The following is a 21,427-nucleotide window of genomic DNA, read 5'->3' as shown; positions in this document are numbered from 1 at the left end:
CTCAGGAACTGCGAACGTCCGGGGATTCCTGCCACACCAAAGGGGCCAGGACCAAAAGCTCTTGCTGCTCTTCAAGGAGCCAGGCAACCCCATTCACAGCCCCACAAACGCTGGCGCTCTCTCTTGCGACAGCCTCCCAAAGTCCAATACTACCTGCCTGCAGCCCTCGTACAGACGCAGTCCGGCTCAGCAATTGCGAACGTCCAGGGATTCCTCCCACACCAAAGGGGCCAGGACCAAAAGCTCTTGCTGCTCTTCAAGGAGCCAGGCAACCCCATTCACAGCCCCACAAACACTGGCGCTCTCTCTTGCGACAGCCTCCCAAAGTCCAATACTACCTGCCTGCACCCCTCGGTACGGCCGGAGCCCGGCTCAGCAATTGCAAACGTCCAGGGATTCCTCCCACACCAAAGGGGCCAGGACCAAAAGCTCTTGCTGCTCTTCAAAGAGCCAGGCAACCCCATTCACAGCCCCACAAACGCTGGCGCTCTCTCTTGCGACAGCCTCCCAAAGTCCAATACTACCTGCCTGTGCCGCTGAGTACAGCCAGAGCCCGGCTCAGCAATTGTGAACGTCCAGGGATTCCTCCCACGCCAAAGGGGCCAGGACCAAAAGCTCTTGCTGCTCTTCAAGGAGCCAGGCAACCCCATTCACAGCCCCACAAACGCTGGCGCTCTCTCTTGCAACAGCCTCCCAAAGTCCAATACTAGCTGCCTGCACCCCTCGGTACGGCCGGAGCCCGGCTCAGCAATTGCGAACGTCCAGGGATTCCTCCCACACCAAAGGGGCCAGGACCAAAAGCTCTTGCTGCTCTTCAAGGAGCCACGCAACCCCATTCACAGCCCCACAAACGATGGCGCTCTCTCTTGCGACAGCCTCCCAAAGTCCAATACTACCTGCCTGCACCCCTCGGTACGGCCGGAGCCCGGCTCAGCAATTGCAAACGTCCAGGGATTCCTCCCACACCAAAGGGGCCAGGACCAAAAGCTCTAGCTGCTCTTCAAGGAGCCAGGCAACCCCATTCACAGCCCCACAAACGCTGGCGCTCTCTCTTGCGACAGCCTCCCAAAGTCCAATACTACCTGCCTGCACTACCGAGTACAGCCGGAGCCCGGCTCAGGAACTGCGAACGTCCGGGGATTCCTGCCACACCAAAGGGGCCAGGACCAAAAGCTCTTGCTGCTCTTCAAGGAGCCAGGCAACCCCATTCACAGCCCCACAAACGCTGGCGCTCTCTCTTGCGACAGCCTCCCAAAGTCCAATACTACCTGCCTGCACCACTCGGTACGGCCGGACCCCGGCTCAGCAATTGCAAACGTCCAGGGATTCCTCCCACACCAAAGGGGCCAGCACCAAAAGCTCTTGCTGCTCTTCAAGGAGCCAGGCAACCCCATTCACAGCCCCACAAACGATGGCGCTCTCTCTTGCGACAGCCTCCCAAAGTCCAATACTACCTGCCTGCAGCCCTCGTACAGACGCAGTCCGGCTCAGCAATTGCGAACGTCCAGGGATTCCTCCCACACCAAAGGGGCCAGCACCAAAAGCTCTTGCTGCTCTTCAAGGAGCCAGGCAACCCCATTCACAGCCCCACAAACGATGGCGCTCTCTCTTGCGACAGCCTCCCAAAGTCCAATACTACCTGCCTGCACCCCTCGGTACGGCCGGAGCCCGGCTCAGCAATTGCAAACGTCCGGGGATTCCTCCCACACCAAAGGGGCCAGGACCAAAAGCTCTTGCTGCTCTTCAAGGAGCCACGCAACCCCATTCACAGCCCCACAAACGATGGCGCTCTCTCTTGCGACAGCCTCCCAAAGTCCAATACTACCTGCCTGCACCCCTCGGTACGGCCGGAGCCCGGCTCACCAATTGCAAATGTCCAGGGATTCCTGCCACACCAAAGGGGCCAGGACCAAAAGCTCTTGCTGCTCTTCAAGGAGCCAGGCAACCCCATTCACAGCCCCACAAACGATGGCGCTCTCTCTTGCGACAGCCTCCCAAAGTCCAATACTACCTGCCTGCACCCCTCGGTACGGCCGGAGCCCGGCTCAGCAATTGCAAACGTCCAGGGATTCCTCCCACACCAAAGGGGCCAGGACCAAAAGCTCTTGCTGCTCTTCAAGGAGCCACGCAACCCCATTCACAGCCCCACAAACGATGGCGCTCTCTCTTGCGACAGCCTCCCAAAGTCCAATACTACCTGCCTGCACCCCTCGGTACGGCCGGAGCCCGGCTCAGCAATTGCAAACGTCCAGGGATTCCTCCCACACCAAAGGGGCCAGGACCAAAAGCTCTAGCTGCTCTTCAAGGAGCCAGGCAACCCCATTCACAGCCCCACAAACGCTGGCGCTCTCTCTTGCGACAGCCTCCCAAAGTCCAATACTACCTGCCTGCACCACCGAGTACAGCCGGAGCCCGGCTCAGGAATTGCGAACGTCCGGGGATTCCTGCCACACCAAAGGGGCCAGGACCAAAAGCTCTTGCTGCTCTTCAAGGAGCCAGGCAACCCCATTCACAGCCCCACAAACGCTGGCGCTCTCTCTTGCGACAGCCTCCCAAAGTCCAATACTAGCTGCCTGCACCACTCGGTACGGCCGGAGCCCGGCTCACCAATTGCAAACGTCCAGGGATTCCTCCCACACCAAAGGGGCCAGCACCAAAAGCTCTTGCTGCTCTTCAAGGAGCCAGGCAACCCCATTCACAGCCCCACAAACGATGGCGCTCTCTCTTGCGACAGCCTCCCAAAGTCCAATACTACCTGCCTGCAGCCCTCGTACAGACGCAGTCCGGCTCAGCAATTGCGAACGTCCAGGGATTCCTCCCACACCAAAGGGGCCAGCACCAAAAGCTCTTGCTGCTCTTCAAGGAGCCAGGCAACCCCATTCACAGCCCCACAAACGATGGCGCTCTCTCTTGCGACAGCCTCCCAAAGTCCAATACTACCTGCCTGCACCCCTCGGTACGGCCGGAGCCCGGCTCAGCAATTGCAAACGTCCGGGGATTCCTCCCACACCAAAGGGGCCAGGACCAAAAGCTCTTGCTGCTCTTCAAGGAGCCACGCAACCCCATTCACAGCCCCACAAACGATGGCGCTCTCTCTTGCGACAGCCTCCCAAAGTCCAATACTAGCTGCCTGCACCCCTCGGTACGGCCGGAGCCCGGCTCACCAATTGCAAATGTCCAGGGATTCCTCCCACACCAAAGGGGCCAGGACCAAAAGCTCTTGCTGCTCTTCAAGGAGCCAGGCAACCCCATTCACAGCCCCACAAACGATGGCGCTCTCTCTTGCGACAGCCTCCCAAAGTCCAATACTACCTGCCTGCACCACCGAGTACAGCCGGAGCCCGGCTCAGCAATTGCGAACGTCCAGGGATTCCTCCCACACCAAAGGTGCCAGGACCAAAAGCTCTTGCTGCTCTTCAAGGAGCCAGGCAACCCCATTCACAGCCCCACAAACGCTGGCGCTCTCTCTTGCGACAGCCTCCCAAAGTCCAATACTACCTGCCTGCACCCCTCGGTACGGCCGGAGCCCGGCTCAGCAATTGCGAACGTCCAGGGATTCCTCCCACACCAAAGGGGCCAGGACCAAAAGCTCTTGCTGCTCTTCAAGGAGCCACGCAACCCCATTCACAGCCCCACAAACACTGGCGCTCTCTCTTGCGACAGCCTCCCTAAGTCCAATACTACCTGCCTGCACCCCTCGGTACGGCCGGAGCCCGGCTCAGCAATTGCGAACGTCCAGGGATTCCTCCCACACCAAAGGGGCCAGGACCAAAAGCTCTTGCTGCTCTTCAAGGAGCCAGGCAACCCCATTCACAGCCCCACAAACGCTGGCGCTCTCTCTTGCGACAGCCTCCCAAAGTCCAATACTACCTGCCTGTGCCGCTGAGTACAGCCAGAGCCCGGCTCAGCAATTGTGAACGTCCAGGGATTCCTCCCACACCAAAGGGGCCAGGACCAAAAGCTCTTGCTGCTCTTCAAGGAGCCAGGCAACCCCATTCACAGCCCCACAAACAATGGCGCTCTCTCTTGCGACAGCCTCCCAAAGTCCAATACTACCTGCCTGCACTACCGAGTACAGCCGGAGCCCGGCTCAGGAACTGCGAACGTCCGGGGATTCCTGCCACACCAAAGGGGCCAGGACCAAAAGCTCTTGCTGCTCTTCAAGGAGCCAGGCAAGCCCATTCACAGCCCCACAAACGCTGGCGCTCTCTCTTGCGACAGCCTCCCAAAGTCCAATACTACCTGCCTGCAGCCCTCGTACAGACGCAGTCCGGCTCAGCAATTGCGAACGTCCAGGGATTCCTCCCACACCAAAGGGGTCAGGACCAAAAGCTCTTGCTGCTCTTCAAGGAGCCAGGCAACCCCATTCACAGCCCCACAAACACTGGCGCTCTCTCTTGCGACAGCCTCCCAAAGTCCAATACTACCTGCCTGCACCTCTCGGTACAGCCGGAGCCCGGCTCAGGAACTGCGAACGTCCAGGGATTCCTCCCACACCAAAGGGGCCAGGACCAAAAGCTCTAGCTGCTCTTCAAGGAGCCAGGCAACCCCATTCACAGCCCCACAAACGCTGGCGCTCTCTCTTGCGACAGCCTCCCAAAGTCCAATACTACCTGCCTGCAGCCCTCGGTACGGCCGGAGCCCGGCTCAGCAATTGCGAACGTCCAGGGATTCCTCCCACACCAAAGGGGCCAGGACCAAAAGCTCTTGCTGCTCTTCAAGGAGCCAGGCAACCCCATTCACAGCCCCACAAACGATGGCGCTCTCTCTTGCGACAGCCTCCCAAAGTCCAATACTACCTGCCTGCACCCCTCGGTACGGCCGGAGCCCGGCTCAGCAATTGCAAACGTCCAGGGATTCCTCCCACACCAAAGGGGCCAGGACCAAAAGCTCTAGCTGCTCTTCAAGGAGCCAGGCAACCCCATTCACAGCCCCACAAACGCTGGCGCTCTCTCTTGCGACAGCCTCCCAAAGTCCAATACTACCTGCCTGCAGCCCTCGGTACGGCCGGAGCCCGGCTCAGCAATTGCGAACGTCCAGGGATTCCTCCCACACCAAAGGGGCCAGGACCAAAAGCTCTTGCTGCTCTTCAAGGAGCCACGCAACCCCATTCACAGCCCCACAAACGATGGCGCTCTCTCTTGCGACAGCCTCCCAAAGTCCAATACTACCTGCCTGCACCCCTCGGTACAGCCGGAGCCCGGCTCAGGAACTGCGAACGTCCAGGGATTCCTCCCACACCAAAGGGGCCAGGACCAAAAGCTCTAGCTGCTCTTCAAGGAGCCAGGCAACCCCATTCACAGCCCCACAAACGCTGGCGCTCTCTCTTGCGACAGCCTCCCAAAGTCCAATACTACCTGCCTGCAGCCCTCGGTACGGCCGGAGCCCGGCTCAGCAATTGCGAACGTCCAGGGATTCCTCCCACACCAAAGGGGCCAGGACCAAAAGCTCTTGCTGCTCTTCAAGGAGCCAGGCAACCCCATTCACAGCCCCACAAACGATGGCGCTCTCTCTTGCGACAGCCTCCCAAAGTCCAATACTACCTGCCTGCACCCCTCGGTACGGCCGGAGCCCGGCTCAGCAATTGCAAACGTCCAGGGATTCCTCCCACACCAAAGGGGCCAGGACCAAAAGCTCTAGCTGCTCTTCAAGGAGCCAGGCAACCCCATTCACAGCCCCACAAACGCTGGCGCTCTCTCTTGCGACAGCCTCCCAAAGTCCAATACTACCTGCCTGCAGCCCTCGGTACGGCCGGAGCCCGGCTCAGCAATTGCGAACGTCCAGGGATTCCTCCCACACCAAAGGGGCCAGGACCAAAAGCTCTTGCTGCTCTTCAAGGAGCCAGGCAACCCCATTCACAGCCCCACAAACGATGGCGCTCTCTCTTGCGACAGCCTCCCAAAGTCCAATACTACCTGCCTGCACCCCTCGGTACAGCCGGAGCCCGGCTCAGCAATTGCGAACGTCCAGGGATTCCTCCCACACCAAAGGGGCCAGGACCAAAAGCTCTTGCTGCTCTTCAAGGAGCCACGCAACCCCATTCACAGCCCCACAAACGATGGCGCTCTCTCTTGCGACAGCCTCCCAAAGTCCAATACTAGCTGCCTGCACCCCTCGGTACAGCCGGAGCCTGGCTCAGCAATTGCAAACGTCCAGGGATTCCTCCCACACCAAAGGGGCCAGGACCAAAAGCTCTTGCTGCTCTTCAAGGAGCCAGGCAACCCCATTCACAGCCCCACAAACGATGGCGCTCTCTCTTGCGACAGCCTCCCAAAGTCCAATACTAGCTGCCTGCACCCCTCGGTACGGCCGGAGCCCGGCTCACCAATTGCAAACGTCCAGGGATTCCTCCCACACCAAAGGGGTCAGGACCAAAAGCTCTAGCTGCTCTTCAAGGAGCCACGCAACCCCATTCACAGCCCCACAAACGATGGCGCTCTCTCTTGCGACAGCCTCCCAAAGTCCAATACTACCTGCCTGCGCCGCTGAGTACAGCCAGAGCCCGGCTCAGCAATTGCAAACGTCCAGGGATTCCTCCCACACCAAAGGGGCCAGGACCAAAAGCTCTAGCTGCTCTTCAAGGAGCCAGGCAACCCCATTCACAGCCCCACAAACGCTGGCGCTCTCTCTTGCGACAGCCTCCCAAAGTCCAATACTACCTGCCTGCACTACTGAGTACAGCCGGAGCCCGGCTCACCAATTGCAAACGTCCAGGGATTCCTCCCACACCAAAGGGGCCAGGACCAAAAGCTCTTGCTGCTCTTCAAGGAGCCAGGCAACCCCATTCACAGCCCCACAAACGCTGGCGCTCTCTCTTGCGACAGCCTCCCAAAGTCCAATACGACCTGCCTGCACCCCTCGGTACGGCCGGAGCCCGGCTCAGCAATTGCGAACGTCCAGGGATTCCTCCCACACCAAAGGGGCCAGGACCAAAAGCTCTTGCTGCTCTTCAAAGAGCCAGGCAACCCCATTCACAGCCCCACAAACGATGGCGCTCTCTCTTGCGACAGCCTCCCAAAGTCCAATACTACCTGCCTGTGCCGCTGAGTACAGCCAGAGCCCGGCTCAGCAATTGTGAACGTCCAGGGATTCCTCCCACGCCAAAGGGGCCAGGACCAAAAGCTCTTGCTGCTCTTCAAGGAGCCAGGCAACCCCATTCACAGCCCCACAAACGATGGCGCTCTCTCTTGCGACAGCCTCCCAAAGTCCAATACTAGCTGCCTGCACCCCTCGGTACGGCCGGAGCCCGGCTCAGCAATTGCAAACGTCCAGGGATTCCTCCCACACCAAAGGGGCCAGGACCAAAAGCTCTAGCTGCTCTTCAAGGAGCCAGGCAACCCCATTCACAGCCCCACAAACGCTGGCGCTCTCTCTTGCGACAGCCTCCCAAAGTCCAATACTACCTGCCTGCGCCGCTGAGTACAGCCGGAGCCCGGCTCAGCAATTGCAAACATCCGGGGATTCCTCCCACACCAAAGGGGCCAGGACCAAAAGCTCTTGCTGATCTTCAAGGAGCCAGGCAACCCCATTCACAGCCCCACAAACGATGGCGCTCTCTCTTGCGACAGCCTCCCAAAGTCCAATACTACCTGCCTGCACCCCTCGGTACGGCCGGAGCCCGGCTCACCAATTGCAAACGTCCAGGGATTCCTCCCACACCAAAGGGGCCAGCACCAAAAGCTCTTGCTGCTCTTCAAGGAGCCAGGCAACCCCATTCACAGCCCCACAAACGCTGGCGCTCTCTCTTGCGACAGCCTCCCAAAGTCCAATACTAGCTGCCTGCACCCCTCGGTACGGCCGGAGCCCGGCTCAGCAATTGCGAACGTCCAGGGATTCCTCCCACACCAAAGGGGCCAGGACCAAAAGCTCTAGCTGCTCTTCAAGGAGCCAGGCAACCCCATTCACAGCCCCACAAACGATGGCGCTCTCTTGCGACAGCCTCCCAAAGTCCAATACTACCTGCCTGCACTACCGAGTACAGCCGGAGCCCGGCTCAGGAACTGCGAACGTCCGGGGATTCCTGCCACACCAAAGGGGCCAGGACCAAAAGCTCTTGCTGCTCTTCAAGGAGCCAGGCAACCCCATTCACAGCCCCACAAACAATGGCGCTCTCTCTTGCGACAGCCTCCCAAAGTCCAATACTACCTGCCTGCAGCCCTCGTACAGACGCAGTCCGGCTCAGCAATTGCGAACGTCCAGGGATTCCTCCCACACCAAAGGGGCCAGGACCAAAAGCTCTTGCTGCTCTTCAAGGAGCCAGGCAACCCCATTCACAGCCCCACAAACACTGGCGCTCTCTCTTGCGACAGCCTCCCAAAGTCCAATACTACGTGCCTGCACCCCTCGGTACGGCCGGAGCCCGGCTCAGCAATTGCGAACGTCCAGGGATTCCTCCCACACCAAAGGGGCCAGGACCAAAAGCTCTTGCTGCTCTTCAAAGAGCCAGGCAACCCCATTCACAGCCCCACAAACGCTGGCGCTCTCTCTTGCGACAGCCTCCCAAAGTCCAATACTACCTGCCTGTGCCGCTGAGTACAGCCAGAGCCCGGCTCAGCAATTGTGAACGTCCAGGGATTCCTCCCACGCCAAAGGGGCCAGGACCAAAAGCTCTTGCTGCTCTTCAAGGAGCCAGGCAACCCCATTCACAGCCCCACAAACGATGGCGCTCTCTCTTGCGACAGCCTCCCAAAGTCCAATACTAGCTGCCTGCACCCCTCGGTACGGACGGAGCCCGGCTCAGCAATTGCGAACGTCCAGGGATTCCTCCCACACCAAAGGGGCCAGGACCAAAAGCTCTTGCTGCTCTTCAAGGAGCCAGGCAACCCCATTCACAGCCCCACAAACGATGGCGCTCTCTCTTGCGACAGCCTCCCAAAGTCCAATACTACCTGCCTGCACCCCTCGGTACAGCCGGAGCCCGGCTCAGCAATTGCAAACGTCCAGGGATTCCTCCCACACCAAAGGGGTCAGGACCAAAAGCTCTTGCTGCTCTTCAAGGAGCCACGCAACCCCATTCACAGCCCCACAAACGCTGGCGCTCTCTCTTGCGACAGCCTCCCAAAGTCCAATACTACCTGCCTGCGCCGCTGAGTACTGCCAGAGCCCGGCTCAGCAATTGCGAACGTCCAGGGATTCCTCCCACACCAAAGGGGCCAGGACCAAAAGCTCTAGCTGCTCTTCAAGGAGCCAGGCAACCCCATTCACAGCCCCACAAACAATGGCGCTCTCTCTTGCGACAGCCTCCCAAAGTCCAATACTACCTGCCTGCACTACCGAGTACAGCCGGAGCCCGGCTCAGGAACTGCGAACGTCCGGGGATTCCTGCCACACCAAAGGGGCCAGGACCAAAAGCTCTTGCTGCTCTTCAAGGAGCCAGGCAACCCCATTCACAGCCCCACAAACGCTGGCGCTCTCTCTTGCGACAGCCTCCCAAAGTCCAATACTACCTGCCTGCAGCCCTCGTACAGACGCAGTCCGGCTCAGCAATTGCGAACGTCCAGGGATTCCTCCCACACCAAAGGGGCCAGGACCAAAAGCTCTTGCTGCTCTTCAAGGAGCCAGGCAACCCCATTCACAGCCCCACAAACACTGGCGCTCTCTCTTGCGACAGCCTCCCAAAGTCCAATACTACCTGCCTGCACCCCTCGGTACGGCCGGAGCCCGGCTCAGCAATTGCGAACGTCCAGGGATTCCTCCCACACCAAAGGGGCCAGGACCAAAAGCTCTTGCTGCTCTTCAAAGAGCCAGGCAACCCCATTCACAGCCCCACAAACGCTGGCGCTCTCTCTTGCGACAGCCTCCCAAAGTCCAATACTACCTGCCTGTGCCGCTGAGTACAGCCAGAGCCCGGCTCAGCAATTGTGAACGTCCAGGGATTCCTCCCACGCCAAAGGGGCCAGGACCAAAAGCTCTTGCTGCTCTTCAAGGAGCCAGGCAACCCCATTCACAGCCCCACAAACGCTGGCGCTCTCTCTTGCAACAGCCTCCCAAAGTCCAATACTAGCTGCCTGCACCCCTCGGTACGGCCGGAGCCCGGCTCAGCAATTGCGAACGTCCAGGGATTCCTCCCACACCAAAGGGGCCAGGACCAAAAGCTCTTGCTGCTCTTCAAGGAGCCACGCAACCCCATTCACAGCCCCACAAACGATGGCGCTCTCTCTTGCGACAGCCTCCCAAAGTCCAATACTACCTGCCTGCACCCCTCGGTACGGCCGGAGCCCGGCTCAGCAATTGCAAACGTCCAGGGATTCCTCCCACACCAAAGGGGCCAGGACCAAAAGCTCTAGCTGCTCTTCAAGGAGCCAGGCAACCCCATTCACAGCCCCACAAACGCTGGCGCTCTCTCTTGCGACAGCCTCCCAAAGTCCAATACTAGCTGCCTGCACCCCTCGGTACGGCCGGAGCCCGGCTCAGCAATTGCGAACGTCCAGGGATTCCTCCCACACCAAAGGGGCCAGGACCAAAAGCTCTTGCTGCTCTTCAAGGAGCCAGGCAACCCCATTCACAGCCCCACAAACGCTGGCGCTCTCTCTTGCGACAGCCTCCCAAAGTCCAATACTAGCTGCCTGCACCACTCGGTACGGCCGGAGCCCGGCTCACCAATTGCAAACGTCCAGGGATTCCTCCCACACCAAAGGGGCCAGCACCAAAAGCTCTTGCTGCTCTTCAAGGAGCCAGGCAACCCCATTCACAGCCCCACAAACGATGGCGCTCTCTCTTGCGACAGCCTCCCAAAGTCCAATACTACCTGCCTGCAGCCCTCGTACAGACGCAGTCCGGCTCAGCAATTGCGAACGTCCAGGGATTCCTCCCACACCAAAGGGGCCAGCACCAAAAGCTCTTGCTGCTCTTCAAGGAGCCAGGCAACCCCATTCACAGCCCCACAAACGATGGCGCTCTCTCTTGCGACAGCCTCCCAAAGTCCAATACTACCTGCCTGCACCCCTCGGTACGGCCGGAGCCCGGCTCAGCAATTGCAAACGTCCGGGGATTCCTCCCACACCAAAGGGGCCAGGACCAAAAGCTCTTGCTGCTCTTCAAGGAGCCAGGCAACCCCATTCACAGCCCCACAAACGCTGGCGCTCTCTCTTGCGACAGCCTCCCAAAGTCCAATACTACCTGCCTGCACCCCTCGGTACGGCCGGAGCCCGGCTCAGCAATTGCAAACGTCCAGGGATTCCTCCCACACCAAAGGGGCCAGGACCAAAAGCTCTAGCTGCTCTTCAAGGAGCCAGGCAACCCCATTCACAGCCCCACAAACGCTGGCGCTCTCTCTTGCGACAGCCTCCCAAAGTCCAATACTACCTGCCTGCACTACCGAGTACAGCCGGAGCCCGGCTCAGGAACTGCGAACGTCCGGGGATTCCTGCCACACCAAAGGGGCCAGGACCAAAAGCTCTTGCTGCTCTTCAAGGAGCCAGGCAACCCCATTCACAGCCCCACAAACGATGGCGCTCTCTCTTGCGACAGCCTCCCAAAGTCCAATACTACCTGCCTGCACCCCTCGGTACGGCCGGAGCCCGGCTCACCAATTGCAAATGTCCAGGGATTCCTGCCACACCAAAGGGGCCAGGACCAAAAGCTCTTGCTGCTCTTCAAGGAGCCAGGCAACCCCATTCACAGCCCCACAAACGATGGCGCTCTCTCTTGCGACAGCCTCCCAAAGTCCAATACTACCTGCCTGCACCCCTCGGTACGGCCGGAGCCCGGCTCAGCAATTGCGAACGTCCAGGGATTCCTCCCACACCAAAGGGGCCAGGACCAAAAGCTCTTGCTGCTCTTCAAGGAGCCACGCAACCCCATTCACAGCCCCACAAACGATGGCGCTCTCTCTTGCGACAGCCTCCCAAAGTCCAATACTACCTGCCTGCACCCCTCGGTACGGCCGGAGCCCGGCTCAGCAATTGCAAACGTCCAGGGATTCCTCCCACACCAAAGGGGCCAGGACCAAAAGCTCTAGCTGCTCTTCAAGGAGCCAGGCAACCCCATTCACAGCCCCACAAACGCTGGCGCTCTCTCTTGCGACAGCCTCCCAAAGTCCAATACTACCTGCCTGCACCACCGAGTACAGCCGGAGCCCGGCTCAGGAATTGCGAACGTCCGGGGATTCCTGCCACACCAAAGGGGCCAGGACCAAAAGCTCTTGCTGCTCTTCAAGGAGCCAGGCAACCCCATTCACAGACCCACAAACGCTGGCGCTCTCTCTTGCGACAGCCTCCCAAAGTCCAATACTAGCTGCCTGCACCACTCGGTACGGCCGGAGCCCGGCTCACCAATTGCAAACGTCCAGGGATTCCTCCCACACCAAAGGGGCCAGCACCAAAAGCTCTTGCTGCTCTTCAAGGAGCCAGGCAACCCCATTCACAGCCCCACAAACGATGGCGCTCTCTCTTGCGACAGCCTCCCAAAGTCCAATACTACCTGCCTGCAGCCCTCGTACAGACGCAGTCCGGCTCAGCAATTGCGAACGTCCGGGGATTCCTCCCACACCAAAGGGGCCAGGACCAAAAGCTCTTGCTGCTCTTCAAGGAGCCACGCAACCCCATTCACAGCCCCACAAACGATGGCGCTCTCTCTTGCGACAGCCTCCCAAAGTCCAATACTACCTGCCTGCACCCCTCGGTACGGCCGGAGCCCGGCTCACCAATTGCAAATGTCCAGGGATTCCTCCCACACCAAAGGGGCCAGGACCAAAAGCTCTTGCTGCTCTTCAAGGAGCCAGGCAACCCCATTCACAGCCCCACAAACGATGGCGCTCTCTCTTGCGACAGCCTCCCAAAGTCCAATACTACCTGCCTGCACCACCGAGTACAGCCGGAGCCCGGCTCAGCAATTGCGAACGTCCAGGGATTCCTCCCACACCAAAGGTGCCAGCACCAAAAGCTCTTGCTGCTCTTCAAGGAGCCAGGCAACCCCATTCACAGCCCCACAAACGCTGGCGCTCTCTCTTGCGACAGCCTCCCAAAGTCCAATACTACCTGCCTGCACCCCTCGGTACGGCCGGAGCCCGGCTCAGCAATTGCGAACGTCCAGGGATTCCTCCCACACCAAAGGGGCCAGGACCAAAAGCTCTTGCTGCTCTTCAAGGAGCCAGGCAACCCCATTCACAGCCCCACAAACACTGGCGCTCTCTCTTGCGACAGCCTCCCAAAGTCCAATACTACCTGCCTGCACCCCTCGGTACGGCCGGAGCCCGGCTCAGCAACTGCGAACGTCCAGGGATTCCTCCCACACCAAAGGGGCCAGGACCAAAAGCTCTTGCTGCTCTTCAAGGAGCCAGGCAACCCCATTCACAGCCCCACAAACGCTGGCGCTCTCTCTTGCGACAGCCTCCCAAAGTCCAATACTACCTGCCTGTGCCGCTGAGTACAGCCAGAGCCCGGCTCAGCAATTGTGAACGTCCAGGGATTCCTCCCACACCAAAGGGGCCAGGACCAAAAGCTCTTGCTGCTCTTCAAGGAGCCAGGCAACCCCATTCACAGCCCCACAAACAATGGCGCTCTCTCTTGCGACAGCCTCCCAAAGTCCAATACTACCTGCCTGCACTACCGAGTACAGCCGGAGCCCGGCTCAGGAACTGCGAACGTCCGGGGATTCCTGCCACACCAAAGGGGCCAGGACCAAAAGCTCTTGCTGCTCTTCAAGGAGCCAGGCAAGCCCATTCACAGCCCCACAAACGCTGGCGCTCTCTCTTGCGACAGCCTCCCAAAGTCCAATACTACCTGCCTGCAGCCCTCGTACAGACGCAGTCCGGCTCAGCAATTGCGAACGTCCAGGGATTCCTCCCACACCAAAGGGGTCAGGACCAAAAGCTCTTGCTGCTCTTCAAGGAGCCAGGCAACCCCATTCACAGCCCCACAAACACTGGCGCTCTCTCTTGCGACAGCCTCCCAAAGTCCAATACTACCTGCCTGCACCTCTCGGTACGGCCGGAGCCCGGCTCAGCAATTGCAAACGTCCAGGGATTCCTCCCACACCAAAGGGGCCAGGACCAAAAGCTCTAGCTGCTCTTCAAGGAGCCAGGCAACCCCATTCACAGCCCCACAAACGCTGGCGCTCTCTCTTGCGACAGCCTCCCAAAGTCCAATACTACCTGCCTGCAGCCCTCGGTACGGCCGGAGCCCGGCTCAGCAATTGCGAACGTCCAGGGATTCCTCCCACACCAAAGGGGCCAGGACCAAAAGCTCTTGCTGCTCTTCAAGGAGCCAGGCAACCCCATTCACAGCCCCACAAACGATGGCGCTCTCTCTTGCGACAGCCTCCCAAAGTCCAATACTACCTGCCTGCACCCCTCGGTACAGCCGGAGCCCGGCTCAGCAATTGCGAACGTCCAGGGATTCCTCCCACACCAAAGGGGCCAGGACCAAAAGCTCTTGCTGCTCTTCAAGGAGCCACGCAACCCCATTCACAGCCCCACAAACGATGGCGCTCTCTCTTGCGACAGCCTCCCAAAGTCCAATACTACCTGCCTGCACCCCTCGGTACAGCCGGAGCCCGGCTCAGCAATTGCAAACGTCCAGGGATTCCTCCCACACCAAAGGGGCCAGGACCAAAAGCTCTTGCTGCTCTTCAAGGAGCCAGGCAACCCCATTCACAGCCCCACAAACGATGGCGCTCTCTCTTGCGACAGCCTCCCAAAGTCCAATACTAGCTGCCTGCACCCCTCGGTACGGCCGGAGCCCGGCTCACCAATTGCAAACGTCCAGGGATTCCTCCCACACCAAAGGGGTCAGGACCAAAAGCTCTAGCTGCTCTTCAAGGAGCCACGCAACCCCATTCACAGCCCCACAAACGCTGGCGCTCTCTCTTGCGACAGCCTCCCAAAGTCCAATACTACCTGCCTGCGCCGCTGAGTACAGCCAGAGCCCGGCTCAGCAATTGCAAACGTCCAGGGATTCCTCCCACACCAAAGGGGCCAGGACCAAAAGCTCTTGCTGCTCTTCAAGGAGCCAGGCAACCCCATTCACAGCCCCACAAACGCTGGCGCTCTCTCTTGCGACAGCCTCCCAAAGTCCAATACTACCTGCCTGCACTACTGAGTACAGCCGGAGCCCGGCTCACCAATTGCAAACGTCCAGGGATTCCTCCCACACCAAAGGGGCCAGGACCAAAAGCTCTTGCTGCTCTTCAAGGAGCCAGGCAACCCCATTCACAGCCCCACAAACGATGGCGCTCTCTCTTGCGACAGCCTCCCAAAGTCCAATACTACCTGCCTGCACCCCTCGGTACGGCCGGAGCCCGGCTCAGCAATTGCGAACGTCCAGGGATTCCTCCCACACCAAAGGGGCCAGGACCAAAAGCTCTTGCTGCTCTTCAAAGAGCCAGGCAACCCCATTCACAGCCCCACAAACGATGGCGCTCTCTCTTGCGACAGCCTCCCAAAGTCCAATACTACCTGCCTGTGCCGCTGAGTACAGCCAGAGCCCGGCTCAGCAATTGCAAACGTCCAGGGATTCCTCCCACGCCAAAGGGGCCAGGACCAAAAGCTCTTGCTGCTCTTCAAGGAGCCAGGCAACCCCATTCACAGCCCCACAAACGATGGCGCTCTCTCTTGCGACAGCCTCCCAAAGTCCAATACTAGCTGCCTGCACCCCTCGGTACGGCCGGAGCCCGGCTCAGCAATTGCAAACGTCCAGGGATTCCTCCCACACCAAAGGGGCCAGGACCAAAAGCTCTAGCTGCTCTTCAAGGAGCCAGGCAACCCCATTCACAGCCCCACAAACGCTGGCGCTCTCTCTTGCGACAGCCTCCCAAAGTCCAATACTACCTGCCTGCGCCGCTGAGTACAGCCGGAGCCCGGCTCAGCAATTGCAAACGTCCGGGGATTCCTCCCACACCAAAGGGGCCAGGACCAAAAGCTCTTGCTGCTCTTCAAGGAGCCAGGCAACCCCATTCACAGCCCCACAAACGATGGCGCTCTCTCTTGCGACAGCCTCCCAAAGTCCAATACTACCTGCCTGCACCCCTCGGTACGGCCGGAGCCCGGCTCACCAATTGCAAACGTCCAGGGATTCCTGCCACACCAAAGGGGCCAGCACCAAAAGCTCTTGCTGCTCTTCAAGGAGCCAGGCAACCCCATTCACAGCCCCACAAACGCTGGCGCTCTCTCTTGCGACAGCCTCCCAAAGTCCAATACTAGCTGCCTGCACCCCTCGGTACGGCCGGAGCCCGGCTCAGCAATTGCGAACGTCCAGGGATTCCTCCCACACCAAAGGGGCCAGGACCAAAAGCTCTAGCTGCTCTTCAAGGAGCCAGGCAACCCCATTCACAGCCCCACAAACGCTGGCGCTCTCTCTTGCGACAGCCTCCCAAAGTCCAATACTACCTGCCTGCACTACCGAGTACAGCCGGAGCCCGGCTCAGGAACTGCGAACGTCCGGGGATTCCTGCCACACCAAAGGGGCCAGGACCAAAAGCTCTTGCTGCTCTTCAAGGAGCCAGGCAACCCCATTCACAGCCCCACAAACGCTGGCGCTCTCTCTTGCGACAGCCTCCCAAAGTCCAATACTACCTGCCTGCAGCCCTCGTACAGACGCAGTCCGGCTCAGCAATTGCGAACGTCCAGGGATTCCTCCCACACCAAAGGGGCCAGGACCAAAAGCTCTTGCTGCTCTTCAAGGAGCCAGGCAACCCCATTCACAGCCCCACAAACACTGGCGCTCTCTCTTGCGACAGCCTCCCAAAGTCCAATACTACCTGCCTGCACCCCTCGGTACGGCCGGAGCCCGGCTCAGCAATTGCGAACATCCAGGGATTCCTCCCACACCAAAGGGGCCAGGACCAAAAGCTCTTGCTGCTCTTCAAAGAGCCAGGCAACCCCATTCACAGCCCCACAAACGCTGGCGCTCTCTCTTGCGACAGCCTCCCAAAGTCCAATACTACCTGCCTGTGCCGCTGAGTACAGCCAGAGCCCGGCTCAGCAATTGTGAACGTCCAGGGATTCCTCCCACGCCAAAGGGGCCAGGACCAAAAGCTCTTGCTGCTCTTCAAGGAGCCAGGCAACCCCATTCACAGTCCCACAAACGCTGGCGCTCTCTCTTGCGACAGCCTCCCAAAGTCCAATACTAGCTGCCTGCACCCCTCGGTACGGCCGGAGCCCGGCTCAGCAATTGCGAACGTCCAGGGATTCCTCCCACACCAAAGGGGCCAGGACCAAAAGCTCTTGCTGCTCTTCAAGGAGCCACGCAACCCCATTCACAGCCCCACAAACACTGGCGCTCTCTCTTGCGACAGCCTCCCAAAGTCCAATACTAGCTGCCTGCACCCCTCGGTACGGCCGGAGCCCGGCTCAGCAATTGCGAACGTCCAGGGATTCCTCCCACACCAAAGGGGCCAGGACCAAAAGCTCTTGCTGCTCTTCAAAGAGCCAGGCAACCCCATTCACAGCCCCACAAACGATGGCGCTCTCTCTTGCGACAGCCTCCCAAAGTCCAATACTACCTGCCTGTGCCGCTGAGTACAGCCAGAGCCCAGCTCAGCAATTGCAAACGTCCAGGGATTCCTCCCACGCCAAAGGGGCCAGGACCAAAAGCTCTTGCTGCTCTTCAAGGAGCCAGGCAAGCCCATTCACAGACCCACAAACGCTGGCGCTCTCTCTTGCGACAGCCTCCCAAAGTCCAATACTACCTGCCTGCAGCCCTCGTACAGACGCAGTCCGGCTCAGCAATTGCGAACGTCCAGGGATTCCTCCCACACCAAAGGGGCCAGGACCAAAAGCTCTTGCTGCTCTTCAAGGAGCCAGGCAACCCCATTCACAGCCCCACAAACGATGGCGCTCTCTCTTGCGACAGCCTCCCAAAGTCCAATACTACCTGCCTGCACCCCTCGGTACGGCCGGAGCCCGGCTCACCAATTGCAAACGTCCAGGGATTCCTCCCACACCAAAGGTGCCAGGACCAAAAGCTCTTGCTGCTCTTCAAGGAGCCAGGCAACCCCATTCACAGCCCCACAAACGATGGCGCTCTCTCTTGCGACAGCCTCCCAAAGTCCAATACTAGCTGCCTGCACCCCTCGGTACGGCCGGAGCCCGGCTCAGCAATTGCAAACGTCCAGGGATTCCTCCCACACCAAAGGGGCCAGCACCAAAAGCTCTAGCTGCTCTTCAAGGAGCCAGGCAACCCCATTCACAGCCCCACAAACGCTGGCGCTCTCTCTTGCGACAGCCTCCCAAAGTCCAATACTAGCTGCCTGCACTACCGAGTACAGCCGGAGCCCGGCTCAGGAACTGCGAACGTCCGGGGATTCCTGCCACACCAAAGGGGCCAGCACCAAAAGCTCTTGCTGCTCTTCAAGGAGCCAGGCAAGCCCATTCACAGACCCACAAACGCTGGCGCTCTCTCTTGCGACAGCCTCCCAAAGTCCAATACTACCTGCCTGCAGCCCTCGTACAGACGCAGTCCGGCTCAGCAATTGCGAACATCCAGGGATTCCTCCCACACCAAAGGGGCCAGGACCAAAAGCTCTTGCTGCTCTTCAAGGAGCCAGGCAACCCCATTCACAGCCCCACAAACACTGGCGCTCTCTCTTGCGACAGCCTCCCAAAGTCCAATACTACCTGCCTGCACCCCTCGGTACGGCCGGAGCCCGGCTCAGCAATTGCGAACATCCAGGGATTCCTCCCACACCAAAGGGGCCAGGACCAAAAGCTCTTGCTGCTCTTCAAAGAGCCAGGCAACCCCATTCACAGCCCCACAAACGCTGGCGCTCTCTCTTGCGACAGCCTCCCAAAGTCCAATACTACCTGCCTGCAACCCTCGTACAGACGCAGTCCGGCTCAGCAATTGCAAACGTCCAGGGATTCCTCCCACACCAAAGGGGCCAGGACCAAAAGCTCTTGCTGCTCTTCAAGGAGCCAGGCAACCCCATTCACAGCCCCACAAACGATGGCGCTCTCTCTTGCGACAGCCTCCCAAAGTCCAATACTACCTGCCTGCACCCCTCGGTACGGCCGGACCCCGGCTCAGCAATTGCGAACGTCCAGGGATTCCTCCCACACCAAAGGGGCCAGGACCAAAAGCTCTTGCTGCTCTTCAAGGAGCCACGCAACCCCATTCACAGCCCCACAAACGATGGCGCTCTCTCTTGCGACAGCCTCCCAAAGTCCAATACTACCTGCCTGCACCACCGAGTACAGCCGGAGCCCGGCTCAGCAATTGCGAACGTCCAGGGATTCCTCCCACACCAAAGGGGCCAGGACCAAAAGCTCTTGCTGCTCTTCAAAGAGCCAGGCAACCCCATTCACAGCCCCACAAACGATGGCGCTCTCTCTTGCGACAGCCTCCCAAAGTCCAATACTACCTGCCTGTGCCGCTGAGTACAGCCAGAGCCCGGCTCAGCAATTGTGAACGTCCAGGGATTCCTCCCACGCCAAAGGGGCCAGGACCAAAAGCTCTTGCTGCTCTTCAAGGAGCCAGGCAACCCCATTCACAGCCCCACAAACGATGGCGCTCTCTCTTGCGACAGCCTCCCAAAGTCCAATACTAGCTGCCTGCACCCCTCGGTACGGCCGGAGCCCGGCTCAGCAATTGCAAACGTCCAGGGATTCCTGCCACACCAAAGGGGCCAGCACCAAAAGCTCTAGCTGCTCTTCAAGGAGCCAGGCAACCCCATTCACAGCCCCACAAACGCTGGCGCTCTCTCTTGCGACAGCCTCCCAAAGTCCAATACTACCTGCCTGTGCCGCTGAGTACAGCCAGAGCCCGGCTCAGCAATTGCGAACGTCCAGGGATTCCTCCCACGCCAAAGGGGCCAGGACCAAAAGCTCTTGCTGCTCTTCAAGGAGCCAGGCAACCCCATTCACAGCCCCACAAACGATGGCGCTCTCTCTTGCGACAGCCTCCCAAAGTCCAATACTAGCTGCCTGCACCCCTCGGTACGGCCGGACCCCGGCTCAGCAATTGCGAACGTCCAGGGATTCCTCCCACACCAAAGGGGCCAGGACCAAAAGCTCTTGCTGCTCTTCAAGGAGCCAGGCAACCCCATTCACAGCCCCACAAACGATGGCCGCTCTCTCTTGCGACAGCCTCCCAAAGTCCAATACTACCTGCCTGCAGCCCTCGTACAGACGCAGTCCGGCTCAGCAATTGCGAACATCCAGGGATTCCTCCCACACCAAAGGGGCCAGGACCAAAAGCTCTTGCTGCTCTTCAAGGAGCCAGGCAACCCCATTCACAGCCCCACAAACGCTGGCGCTCTCTCTTGCGACAGCCTCCCAAAGTCCAATACTACCTGCCTGCAGCCCTCGTACAGACGCAGTCCGGCTCAGCAATTGCGAACGTCCAGGGATTCCTCCCACACCAGAGGGGCCAGGACCAAAAGCTCTTGCTGCTCTTCAAGGAGCCAGGCAACCCCATTCACAGCCCCACAAACGCTGGCGCTCTCTCTTGCAACAGCCTCCCAAAGTCCAATACTACCTGCCTGCACCCCTCGGTACAGCCGGAGCCCGGCTCAGGAACCGCGAACGTCCGGGGATTCCCCCCACACCAAAGGGGCCAGGACCAAAAGCTCTTGCTGCTCTTCAAGGAGCCAGGCAACCCCATTCACAGCCCCACAAACGCTGGTGCTCTCTCTTGCAACAGCCTCCCAAAGTCCAATACTAGCTGCCTGCACCCCTCGGTACAGCCGGAGCCCGGCTCAGCAATTGTGAACGTCCAGGGATTCCTCCCACGCCAAAGGGGCCAGGACCAAAAGCTCTTGCTGCTCTTCAAGGAGCCAGGCAACCCCATTCACAGCCCCACAAACGCTGGCGCTCTCTCTTGCGACAGCCTCCCAAAGTCCAATACTACCTGCCTGCGCCGCTGAGTACAGCCAGAGCCCGGCTCAGCAATTGCAAACGTCCAGGGATTCCTCCCACACCAAAGGGGCCAGGACCAAAAGCTCTTGCTGCTCTTCAAGGAGCCAGGCAACCCCATTCACAGCCCCACAAACGCTGGCGCTCTCTCTTGCGACAGCCTCCCAAAGTCCAATACTACCTGCCTGCACTACTGAGTACAGCCGGAGCCCGGCTCACCAATTGCAAACGTCCAGGGATTCCTCCCACACCAAAGGGGCCAGGACCAAAAGCTCTTGCTGCTCTTCAAGGAGCCAGGCAACCCCATTCACAGCCCCACAAACACTGGCGCTCTCTCTTGCGACAGCCTCCCAAAGTCCAATACTACCTGCCTGCACCCCTCGGTACGGCCGGAGCCCGGCTCAGCAATTGCGAACGTCCAGGGATTCCTCCCACACCAAAGGGGCCAGGACCAAAAGCTCTTGCTGCTCTTCAAAGAGCCAGGCAACCCCATTCACAGCCCCACAAACGATGGCGCTCTCTCTTGCGACAGCCTCCCAAAGTCCAATACTACCTGCCTGTGCCGCTGAGTACAGCCAGAGCCCGGCTCAGCAATTGTGAACGTCCAGGGATTCCTCCCACGCCAAAGGGGCCAGGACC

This window comes from Platalea leucorodia, assembly GCF_965183815.1.
Source record: "Platalea leucorodia genome assembly, chromosome: 33".
Lineage (NCBI taxonomy): Eukaryota > Metazoa > Chordata > Aves > Pelecaniformes > Threskiornithidae > Platalea > Platalea leucorodia.
Note: the sequence above shows the minus strand (reverse complement) of the source record.